Raw genomic sequence first — 16,469 nt, forward strand, 5'->3', positions numbered from 1 at the left:
CAGAACTTGACAAGGATATGCATACATGTTTCATTTCTCAAACACACACTACTTCCTTGTCACACAGACATCCTCTATTTTACACACAAACGACAGCATGTGTCACCAAAACACATATGCAACTAAATTTAAGATCGCTCCCAAATGCACAAAGTAACAAATTACATAACAAAAACAAAGACCAGCAGATATTTCAATCTGCACAATTATTCTTGTACTTACTGCTAAGGCTAAATCCCAGTCTCTTGTCACAGTGTGACTGCTTGCAAATTATCACTCTGGACCCAGGACAATTTTTCACATTTTCCTTCCTTATATTTTGCCATCTTGGTTGATGACCCTATAAGCCCCCTATGTAGTTTACACCAGCTCCCCCTCAAGCTTTGTAAAAATCTAAATAGTTATCAATACTAGCAAAGATTTTTCCTAAACATTCAGCCTTTTAGATCTCCTGTATAGCTTGCCATTGGCATCACAGTGCCTGCATTTCAGCTAGGATTTCTAGATATTAGTATACTTTCAGCCTGCCACACAGAACAAACTGCTAGTTAAAAGGTGAGCAACTATGACAAGGCGATAGCTAAAGCCAGAAGAATGCTGGGCTGCATAGAGAGAGGAATATCAAGTAAGAAAAGGGAAGCGATTATCCCCTTGTACAGGTCCTTGGTGAGGCCTCACCTGGAGTAGTGTTCAGTTCTGGAGACCATATCTCCGAAGGGACAGAGACAGGATGGAGGCGGTCCAGAGAAGGGCGACCAAAAAGGTGGAGGGTCTTCATCAAATGACTTATGAGGAGAGATTAAAGAATCTAAATATGTACACCCTGGAGGAAAGGAGGAGTAGGGGGTGATATGATACAGACTTTCAGATACTTGAAAGGTTTTAATGATCCAAAGACACCGACAAACCTTTTCCGTTGCAAAAAAATCAGCAGAACCAGGGGTCATGATTTAAAACTCCAGGGAGGAAGACTCAGAACCAATGTCAGGAAGTACTTCTTCACGGAGAGGGTGGTGGATACCTGGAACGCCCTTCTGGAGGAAGTGGTGAAGACCAAAACTGTGAAGGATTTCAAAGGGGCGTGGGATAAATACTGTGGATCCATAAAGTCTAGAGGATGTGAATGAAGACAAGAGGCATGGGGGTGGCTTAAGGGAATGTTGGCTACTACCTGGAGATGAATATCCTTATTCAATAATGCAACTCCAACATTGCTCTATGCTTCAACGGCAAGAGGAAATGTGGGGGAAAAGGATTTTCAACCACATAATAGCAGGGGAGTAGCTTGCTTGTTACGGTGGTTACTAGCCCAAACCAATAAAATACCCGATACTTCACTTTCAATGCAAATCCAGCATAGCTCTCTGCTTCAACGGCAGGGGAGGAAATTTTGACACTTCACGCATATCCAGCATAGCCCTCTGCTTCAACGGCAGGGGAGCAAGACTGATACTTCACTTTCAATGCATAGCGAGCATGGCTCTCTGCTTCAACGGCAGGGGGGAATGAAGAAAGGTGGATCTATATTCAGGCAACAATCAACAAGGACTGAATTACATAGTCTGAATAAACAGATAAGCATGGGTGTAGCTTGCTTATTGCGGTGGTTAATACCCCTAACTAAATTAAGCTATTTCACTTAGATGCAGGTCCAACACTGCTCTCTACATTAATAGCGGGGGTGGAAGGGGAAATAGAATAAAAAAAGGTTACTAAGAGCCAAGAGAAACAGATAAGTATGTGAGGAAAAAAAAGTGCAAAAGCTTGCTGGGCAGACTGGATGGGCCATTTGGTCTTCTTCTGCCGTCATTTCTAGGCTTCTATGATTTGTGAGCCAAAACTGGCCCATAGGTGGCTTTCAACTATCATGTAGAAATAAACCATGGTGGTCATGACCATATCACTAAGTATGGCATCCATGGGCAGGAAACGATGACACTGGCTGAAACTCTGCCCTATATTCACCATCCCCTATCTCCCTCAGGGACCTTCACTGGTCCTCTTCTCATCCAGGCAAGGCCACTAATGTTGACTTGGACCCTGTGCTAGCTAGTTTTATCACTGCAGCTTGGGTGGATGTCTTTTTTTGTTAAGACCTTAACTTTTCATTTTACCCACTTTGCCATTCATTCTGGCAGTCCCAGCATACATCATTAAAACATGAATAGGGCATTTTAAACATACATTACTAGGTTGTGCTTCCTTTTATGGCATTCGCCTTCTTGAAATTAAGGATCCTTCCATGCTTATCCCATGTCTTCTTGAAGGTTGTTCGTATATGTTATGTTGGAGGCTAAAAAGATAACATAGTAATGACTGCAGAAAAAGACCAAAATGGTCGATCCAGTCTGCCCAGCAAGCTTCCCAAGGTAGTAACTATCGCTCCTCACAGGCTACCCTCACGTTTCCGCCAAGGGTAGTAACTGCCGTTCTGTGCAGGTTAACCCCCAAGCTTTTTCATTCATTCCCATCCTCTAGCCTTTAGGGATCCCCAGTGTTTATCCCATGCCCTTCACCACTTCCTGAGGAAGGACATTCCAGGCATCCACCATCCTCTCCGTGAAGAAATATTTCCTGACATAGGTTCTAAGTCTTCCTCCTTGGAGTTTCAAATCGTGACCCCTAGTTCTACTAAATTGTTTCAAATGGAAAAGGTTTGTTGTTGACCATAGATGGTTAAAACCTTTCAAGTATCTTAAGGTTTAAATCATATCACCCCTGCTCCTCCTCTTCTCCAGGGTATACATATTCAGGTTCTTCAACCTCTCCTCAAGTCATTTGATGGAGTCCACCCACCATTTTGGTCACCCTTCTCTAGACAGCCTCCCTCCTTGTGTCTGTCCCCTTTGAGATACAATCTTCAGAACTGAACACAATACTCCAAGTGAGGCCTCACCAAGGACCTGAAGAAAGGGATTATCACTTCTTTTCTTACTAGATATTCCTCTCTTCTATGCAGCCTTGCATTCTTATGGCTTTAGCTATCGCCGTGTCACATTGCTTCATTGACTTCAGGTCATTAGACACTATCACCCCAAGGTCTCTCTCCTGCTCGGTGCACATCAGTCCACCACCCAACGCATACAGTTCTTTCGGATTACCACACCCCAGATGTATGACTCTGCACTTCTTGGCATTGAATCCCAACTGCCATATCTCAAACCACTCTTCCAGCTTCCTTAAATCCAGTCTCATTCTCTCTACTCCTTCTGGCGTGTCCACTCTGTTACAGATCTTAGTATCATCAGCAAATAGACAAACTTTACCTTCTATCCCTTCCGCAATGTCGCTCACAAAGATGTTGAACAGAACCAGTCCCAACACCGATCCCTGTAGCACTCCACTTAACACCATTCTCTCCAAAGTTCCATTTACCATCACCCGTTGTCTTCTATCCATCAACCAGTTTGTAATCCACACTATCACCAGTCTTCTATGTGAGATCGTATCAAAAGCTTTATTAAAATACAAGTAAATTAACTTGAGCACTCCTTCCCTGATCCAGTTCTCTAGTCACCCAATCAAAGAAATCAATTAGATTTATCTGACAGGACCTTCCCCTGGTGGATCCATGCTGCCTCTGATCAAGCAACCCACTGGATTGTAGACAGTTCACTATCCTTTCCTTCAGAGTCTCCAATAATTTTTCCACCACCGAGGTGATGCTAACCGGCCTGTCATTTCCATCCTCTTCTCTGCTCCCACTCTTGTGAAGTGGGGCCACCACCGCTCTTCTCGTCACTAGGCACTACACCCTTTTCCAGGGATCTATTGAACAGGTCATACAGCGGTTGTCAAGTTCTGTATGTGCTTTTTCAGCTTAAACACACATCTAACCCAAGGAGAGTATTCCATACACTCATCACCCTTTCCGTGAAAAAGGGTTTCCTGATGCTGCTCCTGAGCCTATCCCCTTAGAGCCTCATACAATGATTCCTTGTTCAATAACTTCCTTTCCATTCAAAAAGGTTTTCTTCCTGTGCATTAACGCCTTTCCAAGATTTGATGGTCTCTGTCTCTCTGCTTTTTCTCCCAGAACCACTGAGTGCACGTTTTTGTTAATCCAAGAAATTTAAATGCTGGCAGAATCAGTAACAATTATCGCAGCAGGTTGAAACTCCATGACTTTACTACTTTATGCCGACCTTCGGTTTCTGATAATTTGACCCCCCCCCACCCCCTTCAGTTTTCCTGCAAAATCCTGAAATGCTGAGTGCACGTTTTCGTGCACACTAGTTTGTACTGTATTGTGCTGACATTCAGTGTTATCTTTTTTTATCTCAATTTACTCTCTGCTACTTATACAGATCACTTTTTGATTGCCCTGTTTTTGAGCCACTTAACTGCTGTGTACATGTTTTCTGCACTTGAGCTTGTACTGTACTATTTTCTATATTATGCCAACAGCCAGTGTCTGCCTGTATCATCTCATGACTTAGAACCTCTGCTGCATCTACAGATCATTTTTTGATTGTCATTTTGTTTTTGAGCTACATTGAGCCTCTTTATCAACTGCTGAATTCACGCTTTCGTGCCTGTTTTCATGCATGTGAGCTTGTACTGTACTCTTTACTATATTTTGCTAACATCTAGTGTCAGCTTGTGGTATCTAATAATTTAGATTCTCTGCCACATATACAGATTAGTCTGTCATTCTGTATTTGGGCCACTTATCTTCTGTTTCCTTTTACCTATTCTCATGGTTTCCTGCACAAAAGAATTTCTGGTTGTGTCTAACTTTCTGCTGAGAAACAGAGAGTTGACAAATTTGCTCTGTTTTCAGAGATTTGGAACAGGTTATTACAAACATATAAATGAGCTAAAAGCTGCACCACAATTCTCTTTATTTTTATTATTTATTTATGGCATAGTAGATGGGACAGCTGTTTCCGAAGAAATCCAGGTACACATGTTTGCAGTTCATGGTTCCTAAGCCAGGTAAGTACAGCCAGAAACAGAAGTAGAAAGAGAGCAGATAGAAGTCAAAGTGCATCAGAAAATTAATCAGGATGAGCAGAAAGGAGGAAACATTCACTGGCGTCTGTGCTGCTGGCTGTTCTAGAGTGTGACCAATTGTGGAGCAAAAACTGAATAGGGTGGGGGTAAAATTACCAGACATTAAATTACTGTGGGGGGGGGGGGGAGAGAGATTTTGGGATACTTATTGGAAAGGGAAAATACACATTTCAACTATGTTTATATGTGAATCACGAGTGTTTTGATTCTGTGTCGATATGGACAACAGGTGTTGACTAGCAAACTGTATGTTATTTCTCTGATTATTTTAATTGTGATAGGTTGCCTGGTTTTCTTTTATCTTTCTCCTTTCCATACCCCTTAGCTGGGGATCAAGATGTCGCTCATTCCTCATGTGTGTCTGATGTATGCCTCTCTTCTTTATCCGAAATGGAGGAGTTTAGGATTATGACATTAATGGGGCTGAATTAGGCTTTCCAGGTTCCCCATGGCCTCTTTTCATATAGTTTCCCTTAATGTTAAGGGTTTAAACTCTCCTTTTAAGAGATTTATTTTTCAAAGAAATGGGGAACCTGAAAGCGGATATCATATTTGTTCAAGAATCCCACTTAAAAAGCCGGTACGAATCCCTATTAAAGTCTAGTATGTATACTAAACAAGTTTTCACTCGTTACACTAAAATGTCTAAGTACACAGGGGTGTGCATATTCTTTTCATTGCACTTTGTGTTTGAGTGTCAATTATGTATTCAAGACACATTAGGTAGATACCTTTTTCTGCAAATATTGGTTGATGGTGTGGAATACACGCTAGTTAATATATATGCCCCAAACAAAGATCAGGGTGTATTTCTGAACACACTGCACCAGGTATTACTCTTATACAGCAAGGGTAAACTAATTATAGGGGCAATTTTAGTTTAGCCAGATCGCCTCTGCTCGACGCTGCCAGGGGAAATGTATCAGCTGCCCCTCACCATAGAGCTAAATTGAAAGAACTTATGGAGAACTGACAACTATTAGATGTATGGAGAGCCCATTACCCATCTCGATCCTACACATTTTATTCCCCTCACATACTTCTCATTCGAGAATAGATTATTTCTCTCAGATAAAGCCATCTTTAATAATATCACCAACCCTGCCATATCCCCAGTGGCATGGATTGACCGTACGACAGTATGGTTAGACATTACTTTTGAACAATATGATAAAGGGGTTCGCTTTCGGCGCTTCAATAATTCCATGCTGTCTGATACAGGGTTTGACGACTCCTTTTCAGCTACTATTACGGATATCCTAGCCAGGAATGATATAGGAGAAATCTCCCCTCCTTTAGTGTGGGATTGTCTAAAAGTGTATGTACGTGGCCTCCTGATATTTAGAGCTATGTTTATTAAAAGAATGAAGCATTCAGGAATCCCAGGCTCTGCATGAGGTAATCTCGACCCTCTCTCGTAAGCATCAAGCTACAGGTTCACAAAAAACATTACAGCTACCCAGGGCCAGAGAAGACCTCATGCAGTTGGAATCAGCAAAGATGATTCATATGACGGAACTAGCGAAACAAGAATATTTTAAAGGGGGTAATAAGGCAGGGAAAAATCTAGCGAACAAATTGAAGAGAACCCTTTACCAGAATACAATCACCAAAATTAAAGATGAAGGGGATGGCCTCCCCACAAATAATTTGGATATTTTCAAAAGATTTCTTCAATTTTATACTAACCTCTATGCACCACAGTCTAATATTACTCAGAGCTTGATAGAGAGCCGATCCAGGAGAGTTATCTCCTGGATCGGCTATCTGACATAGGCATCAAAAGCACGGCTCTCAACTGGTTCAAATCTTTCCTACATAACAGATTCTATAAGGTCAGAGTCAACAATGACGAATCACACCCAGTTCACTCATCTTGGGGAGTCCCTCAAGGTTCCTCCCTATCCCCCACCCTCTTCAACATTTATTTATTACCGCTTTGCCAGCTTCTCTCCAAACTAAAACTCACACACTGTATCTACGCAGATGACGTACAAATATTCATCCCGGTTACGGAATCACTACAAAAAACACTAGAATTCTGGCACATCTGCCTCCAAGACATCAACAACCTACTCATGAGCCTTAATTTGATCCTTAATTCCAAGAAAACTGAGCTACTCCTTGTCACACAGGATGGTAACCATGCAACAGCTAACATACCCCCTACTGGTCAACTATCATTCTCCTTGCAAGTTAGAAACCTCAGAGTCATCATGGACAGTCAACTAAACCTTAAGAGATTCATTAATAATACCACTAAGGACGGCTTCTATAAATTGCAAGTCCTGAAACGACTTAGACCGCTCCTCCATTTCCAAGACTACCGGGCAGTTCTCCAAGCAATCATCTTTTCAAAAATTGATTATTGTAACTCCCTCCTACTCGGCCTCCCAACCAGCACCATAAAACCATTACAAATGCTTCAAAACGCTTCAGCCAGGATTCTGACTAAATCTAACAAAATAAATCATATTACCCCCATTTTGAAAAACCTACACTGGCTCCCAATCAAGTTTAGAATCTCCTACAAAGTACTAACAATCATACACATAAATATTCACAAGCTCATTCCACTGGAACTCAATATCCCTCTCCAGCAACATTTACCCACCAGACCGGTGAGAACAGCCTATAGGGATACGCTCCTCGCCCCAACCATTAAAACCTCATTAAATAAACGTACTCTTTCCACAGCAGGCCCCGCGCTATGGAACTCTCTACCACCATTGCTACGGAAAGAACCTTGCCCTATCGCGTTTAAAAAGAGACTCAAAACGGGGGGCGCTGTTTGCCGCGCTCGGTGATGGCGGCTTAATTCTGGAGCTCCGGGTTGCCAGTGCCTCATTTTGCCCCAGTACCCCGCAAAATCCTTGCCCGCGCTGGGGACCACCGGCGAAATTGAAGCTGAAGGGCAAGGGCCGAGTAATCTGCCCGAAGTGGGCTTGTGCAGTGGAGAACGAGGTATCTTGGGGCAGCAAAAGTAATCGGGACCGCCGGCTGTTGCGCCCGCCATCTTGAATAAGCTAAACAGGGGTGGGAAATGGAGGACTTTGCAGCTCATCCTTGAAAATGCTCCCCCCCACCTAATCTATATTGTGAAGTGGGGGAAATAAACAGAGGGGAGGTCGAGGGCAGTAGACGGAGTGCCCCGCAAGGACTCTCACTTTGAGCAGCTCAGCGAGGGACTCAAGTGGCCGGGCGCCGGGAGAGTGTGTTGGGCCCATCCCCCCTCCCTCCATCTAAGATCAGTAAGTGGCTAACAGTTAGCCCCGGCTCTCTTCGCTTATCGCGGCAGGGGGTAAGAGACAACAGGAGCTCCAGAGTCTCAGCGTGGGCATCGGTCCAGTGGGGAGCAGTTTTACATTGCCGCTCGTGTTGGCACCTCCCCCCGCTGAGCCAGCAGAGCGTCTGACTGACGACTACCGGAGACAGGAACACGATCGCTAAACTTTTACAAAAAAACGAATAAATAAAAATAACTATCCCCGCAGTAGAGCTCAATCGGCCTGAGGAGGCGGCGGCCAGCTTGCACCGGAATAGCTGCGGGGTGTGGAGAGCTGCGGCGCAATTGCAGCAACCAGAACAGTTTTGGCGCTGGCAGCATATTGGGGCAGCCATTTGCTTAACCCGAACCGCCACGTGGTCATAGACCAGGGGCAGCCCGTCCAGGTAATCGAGCTGCTGACTTGTTTAGGGGAAAAGGGAGCCCTTGGTCGGAGCTTTAGAGGTTCCCTGTGCAGACTCCATTGCGGTGAGCTACAAATTAGCGAGCAATCAAGTCCGGAAGCATTAGCGACACCCACCCATAGACCAGACTGTGCCTTATCCTTGAATAGCCATCTTTATTGAAAACCTCTGGGTGAGAGTTGGGATTCAGGTCGGGCGTTTGGTTTCTAGAAGCAGCTTTACCATTGGAACAAGCTTCTGTTGTGCTAGGACCCCTCGCCTTTGAGCTGCTACTCAGGAGAAACAAGAGCGCACCTCTGCCTACTCCTGGGATCATTCATCTCCCGGTTTACCTTACAGCCTGACAAACAAGCGGCAGAGGGGGATAGACGCGGCTTCAGTTACCATTTGTGTCTTCCAGCTCAGGCGGTTGGAAAAGTCGGAGGGTCAGGCCAGACAGCTTAGCGTTCCTATGCATCTTTAAGCGACATTCTGTGGGGGGGGGCCCTGATGGCCGCAGCTGCGCGACAGCAATCGCAAGACTGATTATGTCCCCTTATCAATTTGTTCTCTCAACTTGCCCCACCGGATCCACGGAAATTTTCCTATCAAGCAACTTCCAGTGAAATTCTTCTGAGCGACATTTCTACTAAAAGCTGTCATCAGTCTCCCGTGCCTCCATAAAATTTCCCTCAAGTAATTAGGGGGCGCAATGGCGGTCCGTAGGAAAGCAGCAGACTTAAAGCAATTTGCATTTAGCAAAGCAGCAGACGAACCTGTGATTGCAAATCTGATAGCTCCAACCACAATTCAAGGACTTGGCAATGATGGGGAGGAGGTAATGGGGAGGAGTACGGAGACCTTGGAGAACCCCTCGGAGGGTACCTCCCTTAACTTTCCTACCAGAGACGAGATGCGAGGCTGGTTTATTGAATTGAGGTCGGAAATGCGAAATCATAAAGCAGAAATCTTAGCAAGCATGGAAAATATGAAAGAAGACATCGCTTCGCTGGGTGTGCGGGTGGACGACCTGGATGGAAGGGCGGATGGCCATAGCGAGCAGTTGGAGGCTATGGCCACACAAACAAAGCAACTCGCTGCAGAACTCGAAGCGATGGGCGATAAGGTAGAAGATCTGGAAAATCGCTCTCGGAGGTCCAACATTCGCATTCGAGGAGTACCGGAAGAAGAGCGATATGCTGATAGTATGCAGACGGCGATTAATGTGTGCCAAGATCTTTGGAATAGTTTCGGCAACCCAACAGAGGAGCCCGGCGGTCTTCCACGAGTGGACTTGGAAAGAGCACATCGAGCGTTGGGGCCCAAGCGAAACAATCAGCCTAGGGACATTATCATTAAATTTCTCCACTTTCAACAAAAAGAGCAGATTGTGAAATTGGCGCGAGCCCATCCGCACTGGAAGTGGAATAATCAGAATATTACCATCTATAACGATCTGGCGCCAGCTACATTGCAAAAGAGGTTCTTACTACGAGAGGCGACGTCTGTACTCCGCCGAGAAGAAATCCGCTACAGATGGGCTTTTCCCTTTGCGCTGATTTTCCAACATCAAGGCATCTCCTACAAGGTCAAAACCTTAGCAGAAGCTGCCGACTGCTTTACACAAGCTGGCATCCGCTTTGATTTTGCTACTACTTCTCGTCCTGAGGCCCAGATGCCCTCCGATGCAAACCTGCGGTGGAGACGACAAGGTCCAGGACGTGGACGACTGCGCAGACAAGCAGCGGGTCCCAGACACCTTATTCCCGAGAAGGGCTGAAGGAGCGAGTCCTTGTTCTACTCATGGACTACAGCTTGAATGAGACTATACTGCAAAATGGACTTCATATTTAGTCTACTTTTTCCAGGTTTCTTCATAATAGGATGTTTAGTACTGATGACTTCGGTTATTTTCTTAGTGTGTTGGTAGATATGTTTTAGACTGGAACATGTTGCGTTTTCTTTTGCTATGACTGGGTCAGTGAGGGTGGGGGAGGAGGGGAGGGGATGGAGTTGAGTGTAGCCAGCGGTGTGCTTGAGGGGCCCCCCCCAGGGGTTAGATTCGCTGAAACTGATGAGCGAATCCTTTTTGGTGAAGGCGTGGGGGGTGGGGGAGCTCCAAAATCTGTCTAGTTTTTTTTATCATTGACAGGTCCCGATTCATCTTTGTACACCAAATTGATGTGATGATGTATTACTGTTACCCAAACAAAACCCAAGGCATATTTGATCTACTCCACGACACTCCACAAGCACTCACAGCGACAGCTGTTTTTCTGCTTGATAATGGTTAGAGTGATTTCAATTAATGTCAAAGGCTTAAATACTCCCAGAAAGCGTTTTCTCCTCCGCAGCGAGTTATTACATCATAAGGCAGACGTTGCATTCATTCAAGAAACCCATTTGAAGCGTAAACATGAGCGACTGCTGCAGTTTAAAGAATTCCCACACTCATTTTTGGCAGCTCGGGGATCAGATGCTAAATACACAGGAACAGGCATCTTGATTTCAAAACACCTGGTATTCGAGCATCTGTCACACGCTGCTGACCCTCAAGGGAGATACCTTATTTTAAATATCCAAATGGGTTCGACGAAACTTACACTCGTGTCGGTGTATGCCCCTACTAAGGATGCTGGGCCCTTTTGGAAAGACCTCCACAGAGCCTTGGCCGAGCATGCAACCGGACCAATTATTTTGGGAGGCGACCTTAATATCTCAATTCGGCCTGAGCTGGATTCCTCTAAATCACATTCCCAGACTCTGGGGTCTAGTAGAAGGGCAGTGCGAAATTTTATCACAGATTGGAATCTAGTAGATATTTGGTGGAGCCGATACCCCAGGTCTCGATCATACACTTTTTATTCTGCACCTCACGATAGTTACTCACGGATAGACTATTTTTTGATTGATAAGTTACTGGGGAATCAGGTTGGGAGCTCAGAGATAGAGGCCATTACTTGGTCAGATCATGCCCCCATCACGTTGGACCTGGACTTAGCGGATGGAGATCTGGGTAGTCTGTTTTGGATGTTAAATGAATCCCTACTGCAGGACACAGTTTTTGCTCAGAGGCTAAATGATCAGATGCAGGAATATTTTCATTTAAATTCTAGTGGGGAGGTATCACCTGTTACTATATGGGAATGCTCCAAAGCGGTGGCCAGAGGGATTCTGATCGCCAGGGCAACTGCATGCAAACGCCAGGAACAGGGGGCGCGCCTAGATTTGCTTAACCAAATCTCAGCTCTATCCCAGGTCCATATGAAAACGCATTCTAAGCACTGCTATCAGAAGATGCTGGCTCTTAAAGATGAACTAGCTCAGTTAGATAATAAGCGGATCCTTTACGCTTTGGATTCTTTACGACAAAAATACTTTGAAGGTGGAAACAAGGCAGGCCGCTATTTAGCATGCCAACTTCGGGCGAAGGTCGCTCAAAATAACATTCCTAAAATCAAAAACTCAACAGGAGGGATTCTTACCGCCTCGGAGGGAATCCGTAATACTTTTACTGAGTTCTTTCAGAGCCTGTATCAGTCTGAGGGTTCCATTCAGTCAACGGATATAAATGCCTATTTGCACGAGTTAGAGTTGCCAAGATTGACATTGGAGCAGCAACTGAGCCTGGACGCACCTATTCAGCCTACCGAAATTGAGTCGGTGATCCAATCTCTGAAATCGGGTAAAGCCCCTGGGTTGGACGGGCTTTCTGGGGTATACTACAAAAAATGTGCATCCTCGGTGGTAGAACCTTTAGCCCGGTATTTTAATAACCTCCGGGAGGGAACAGGCATAGGACCCCATAACAACACAGCTGGTATTACTGTTATTCCAAAACCTGGGCGAGACCCGACTCAATGTGGCTCTTATAGACCAATATCATTAATTAATTTGGATCTTAAAATATTGGCACGCATCCTGGCTCAGCGACTCAATAGGTTTCTAGCACAGTTAGTGCACACCGATCAAGTAGGATTTATACCACAGCGCATGGCGGCAGACAACCTCAGGAAAGTTATTGATCTCATTTGGTGGGCCAAGAAAACTCAAATCCCTGCGGTACTTTTTATTTATTTATTTTATTTATTTAAGTTTTTTATATACCAACATTCAAGACAGTAGTCCCATCATGCTGGTTCACAAGAAACAGGGGTGCAGTTATAATAAAACTTTACAATTTGAACAATAGTGCAGAAAAGCAGTTACATATAACAAGGAATCAATAACTTTTGTCCTTAGACGCTGAAAAAGCCTTCGACTTAGTGCATTGGCCCTTCCTTTTTTCCACCCTACAACATATGGACTTTGGGCCTTTCTTTCTGCAATGGTTACATCAGTTATATAGCAATCCCGCGGCATGGGTTAAAGTGAATGGCGGGTACGGTGCGGCCTTCCCTATCAGAAGGGGTACCAGACAGGGGTGCCCTCTGTCTCCGTTGCTCTTTGCATTGTATCTTGAGCCCTTAGTTACCCGAATCCGAGGCGCTAGGGATATCCAAGGAGTCCGCCTGGGGCCGGAAGAATACAAGGCATCTTTGTTCGCGGATGATATTCTATTAACTTTAACTAACCCCGTATCATCCCTGGAGGGGGTTACCCGGGAACTCCAAGAATTCGGCAAAGTTGCGGGCCTAAAAGTGAACTTCTCAAAGTCTGAGCTCCTCAATGTGACCTTGAGTCCAGAAGAACAGCAGACTATCCGCAGTCAGTTTCCGTATAAATGGGCAAAAGCTCATATAAAGTATCTGGGGGTGTACTTAACAGCTAGGCTCACAGATCTGTTTCATTTAAATTATACACCGTTACTAGATACCTTAACGACAGATATGAACCGATGGAACAGGCGTACATTCTCCTGGTTGGGAAGAATAGCCATCACCAAAATGACAATATTGCCCAAATTTCTTTATTTGTTTTCTGTCCTTCCAGTGGGGATCTCTACGCCTCTGATTCGACGCTGGCAAAAATGGATATTTGATTTTATTTGGCGTAGACGCCCGCCTCGAATAGCGTGTCAGGTTTTATATAGTCCTAGGTCACAGGGGGGCTTGGGGGTCCCTAATCTTCTACGGTACTATAGGGCAGCTCAATTACGGGCGGTACTGGATATACACCGTAATCTGGATGTCAAGCAATGGGTGGCGATTGAACAAGCTCTGCTGGGTCCTATGGCTTTGAGGGCCATATTCTGGCAACCCAGAGGCTCATGGCGGTCTGTGGGGGACATCACTTGGTCCTTACAGGTGACCCTGAACATTTGGAGGCAGAGTAGGCGGCAAGTAGTTGGGGACTACAAATACTTTTATCAAACCTCGCTTCTTAATAACAGATACATCACCCAGGTGGCGGCTTGGAGGAATGCGGGTCTCACTACGGTAGGCCAACTGATGTCCCAGGGGTCGCTCTTATCCATGCAGGGCCTAATGGACATTTCTCCCTTTCGGTCAAAAGATTTCTTGGCGTATGCTCAAGTAGATCATTTCATTCAGTCCTTACGCCGTGCCAAAGAATTACGACCCAGTCGCTCGCTGTTTGAGTCATTGGTGCAAAATAGTGATCGACTAAAAGGTCCCATCTCTAAAATATATCAAGCACTTTCGTCAGCTAGTCAGGCAGTTAGCACATTTGAGAAACAGTGGGCTTTGGATCTGGGGGAACAATTACAACCGCAATTTTGGGAGGCCATATTATACTTTGCTAGGAAGTGTTCCATCTCCGCAGGATTACGTGAAAATTGTTATAAAATGATATACAGATGGTATCTCACCCCAGATAAAGTCCACAAGATATATCCGAGTGCTGCAGATACCTGCTGGCGCAAATGTGGAAATAGAGGCACATATTTCCATATATGGTGGGACTGTCCAACAATTCAAAGTTTTTGGGATCTTTTATTTGCCTGGCTAAGTGACCTGCTCCAGGTGCCTCTTCAGGCGGACGTCATGATGGCCTTGCTGCATGTGTTCCCAGATGCCCTTTCTAAAACTCAGCAGCGTTTTTGTTCTCATACCTTTATAGCCGCTCGCACACTGATAGCAGTTCGGTGGAAAACCGACCAGGTACCGAGGATATCGGAGATCGTAGATAAATTACATTTATATTATCGCCTGGCTTCTTTAACAGCGGCTAAATACGGGAGAGTGGCCTCTTTTCGAGCAGCTTGGAAACCATTTGTGGAATATATTTCTTGTATGTAACTTGTGGTTAGACTATGAGTTTGGAGGTTTTTGGAGATTTGGGGGGGGGGGGAGTGGAGTCAAGGCACCATCTACATGGGGTAGGAGTGTACTTGGGGAGTGAATAAGAATAGGTCATTTTTTCTGGGGATTTCTGTTACAGTCCAAATTGAGCTCCCCCACCTAGGTGGGGATTGGGGAGGGAGGGGGGAATTGGGGATGTATCCTATATGCTGTATTCAGCTTGTACAGTGACTACTTCATATCTAGCCAGGTCCTCTCTAAAACCCCACTCATTCTTTAATGTATTCTCTATTTAATATATTCTTTTTTATTTGTTTGTTATTTATTTAACCCCCAGTTTACTTGACCCAAGTTTAATCTCCTGTTCGATGTAATTGCACTGCTTTTGGTCATGCCTGTTTAATGTTATAATGTAAACCGAATTGATATGTAACTTTGCTACATGAATTCCGGTATATAAAAATGTTAAATAAATAAATAAATCTTGAGGAGGGTCCCACTACCTACTTTATCTGATGGCGTGAGGGAAGAGCTGGATGAGGAAATCACAACTGTATAAATTTTAAATATCAAAATGCTTAAGGTGGGTAAATCATCAGGTCCAGATGGTCTTACAGCTACATTTTATAAACAATTTGGCCTGTATATTGTAACATGTCTACAAAAGGTATTCAACTATCTGAGGAATATGGGGTCACTATCTCACAATTCCAATATTGCTGGAATAAAAGTATTACTGAAGCCGGGTAGAGACCTGCATTCTGTGGGTCATATAGACCTATTTCATCGATAAAGATTGACCTCAAAATATTGGCAAAAATTTTAGGAGGTCGTGTAAACTAGTTTATTGCAACCCTTATCAAGATCAAGTTTATTGCAACCCTTATCAAGATCAAGCAGGATTTATCCCAGGGAGACTAGAGGGGAAATGTCCACAAACTAGTTGATCTTATGTGGTGAGCTCATAGGAATAGCGAAGAATCCATCTTCCTATCCATCAATGCCGAAAAAGCCTTCAATATGGTCCACTGGCCTTTCTTGTTCGGCGTGCTGGTGAAGAAGGGATTCGTTTTTATTTTTGACATGGTTAGCTAAGCTATATGAGCTACCCAGAGCGTGTATCAAAATTAATGGGGGATTATTCAGATTATTTTCTGGCGGGAAAAGGGACCAGAGAGGGTTGCCCCTTTCCCCTATTTTTGTTTGCCCTGTTTTTGGAACCACTGGCCATTTCTATTCGTAACCCCGGTATAATTGGTTTTACTTTAAGTCACAGTTCATTTAAACTCTCCCTCTTTGCCGACGACAATGTTTACAATTACGAACCCACATGATTCCTTCTTGGCAATTGAACAAGATTAACGTACTTTTTGCCAAGTTTCAGAGTTTAAGGTGAATTGGGAGATATCTGAAATCCTTAATATCACATGCAAACCAGACAGTTCAAATGCTAAAGGGAGCACGTCCATTTCATTGGTCTAATAGGAAGATTAAATATTTGGGGATCTATCTCTCGGCCCATCCAAAAGACCTTTTTGCATTGAATTATTCACTCTTATTATATATAAAGCTCAGAAGACC

At 44.3% G+C, this 16,469-nt stretch overlaps 1 protein-coding gene across 1 annotated transcript in view; it reads right to left on the reverse strand.

The window, feature by feature from the left end:
- Positions 1–16,469, reverse strand: part of USP9X (ubiquitin specific peptidase 9 X-linked) — a 723,495-nt gene that overhangs the window by 568,191 nt on the left and 138,835 nt on the right.

This window comes from Rhinatrema bivittatum, chromosome 5 (assembly GCF_901001135.1).
Source record: "Rhinatrema bivittatum chromosome 5, aRhiBiv1.1, whole genome shotgun sequence".
Lineage (NCBI taxonomy): Eukaryota > Metazoa > Chordata > Amphibia > Gymnophiona > Rhinatrematidae > Rhinatrema > Rhinatrema bivittatum.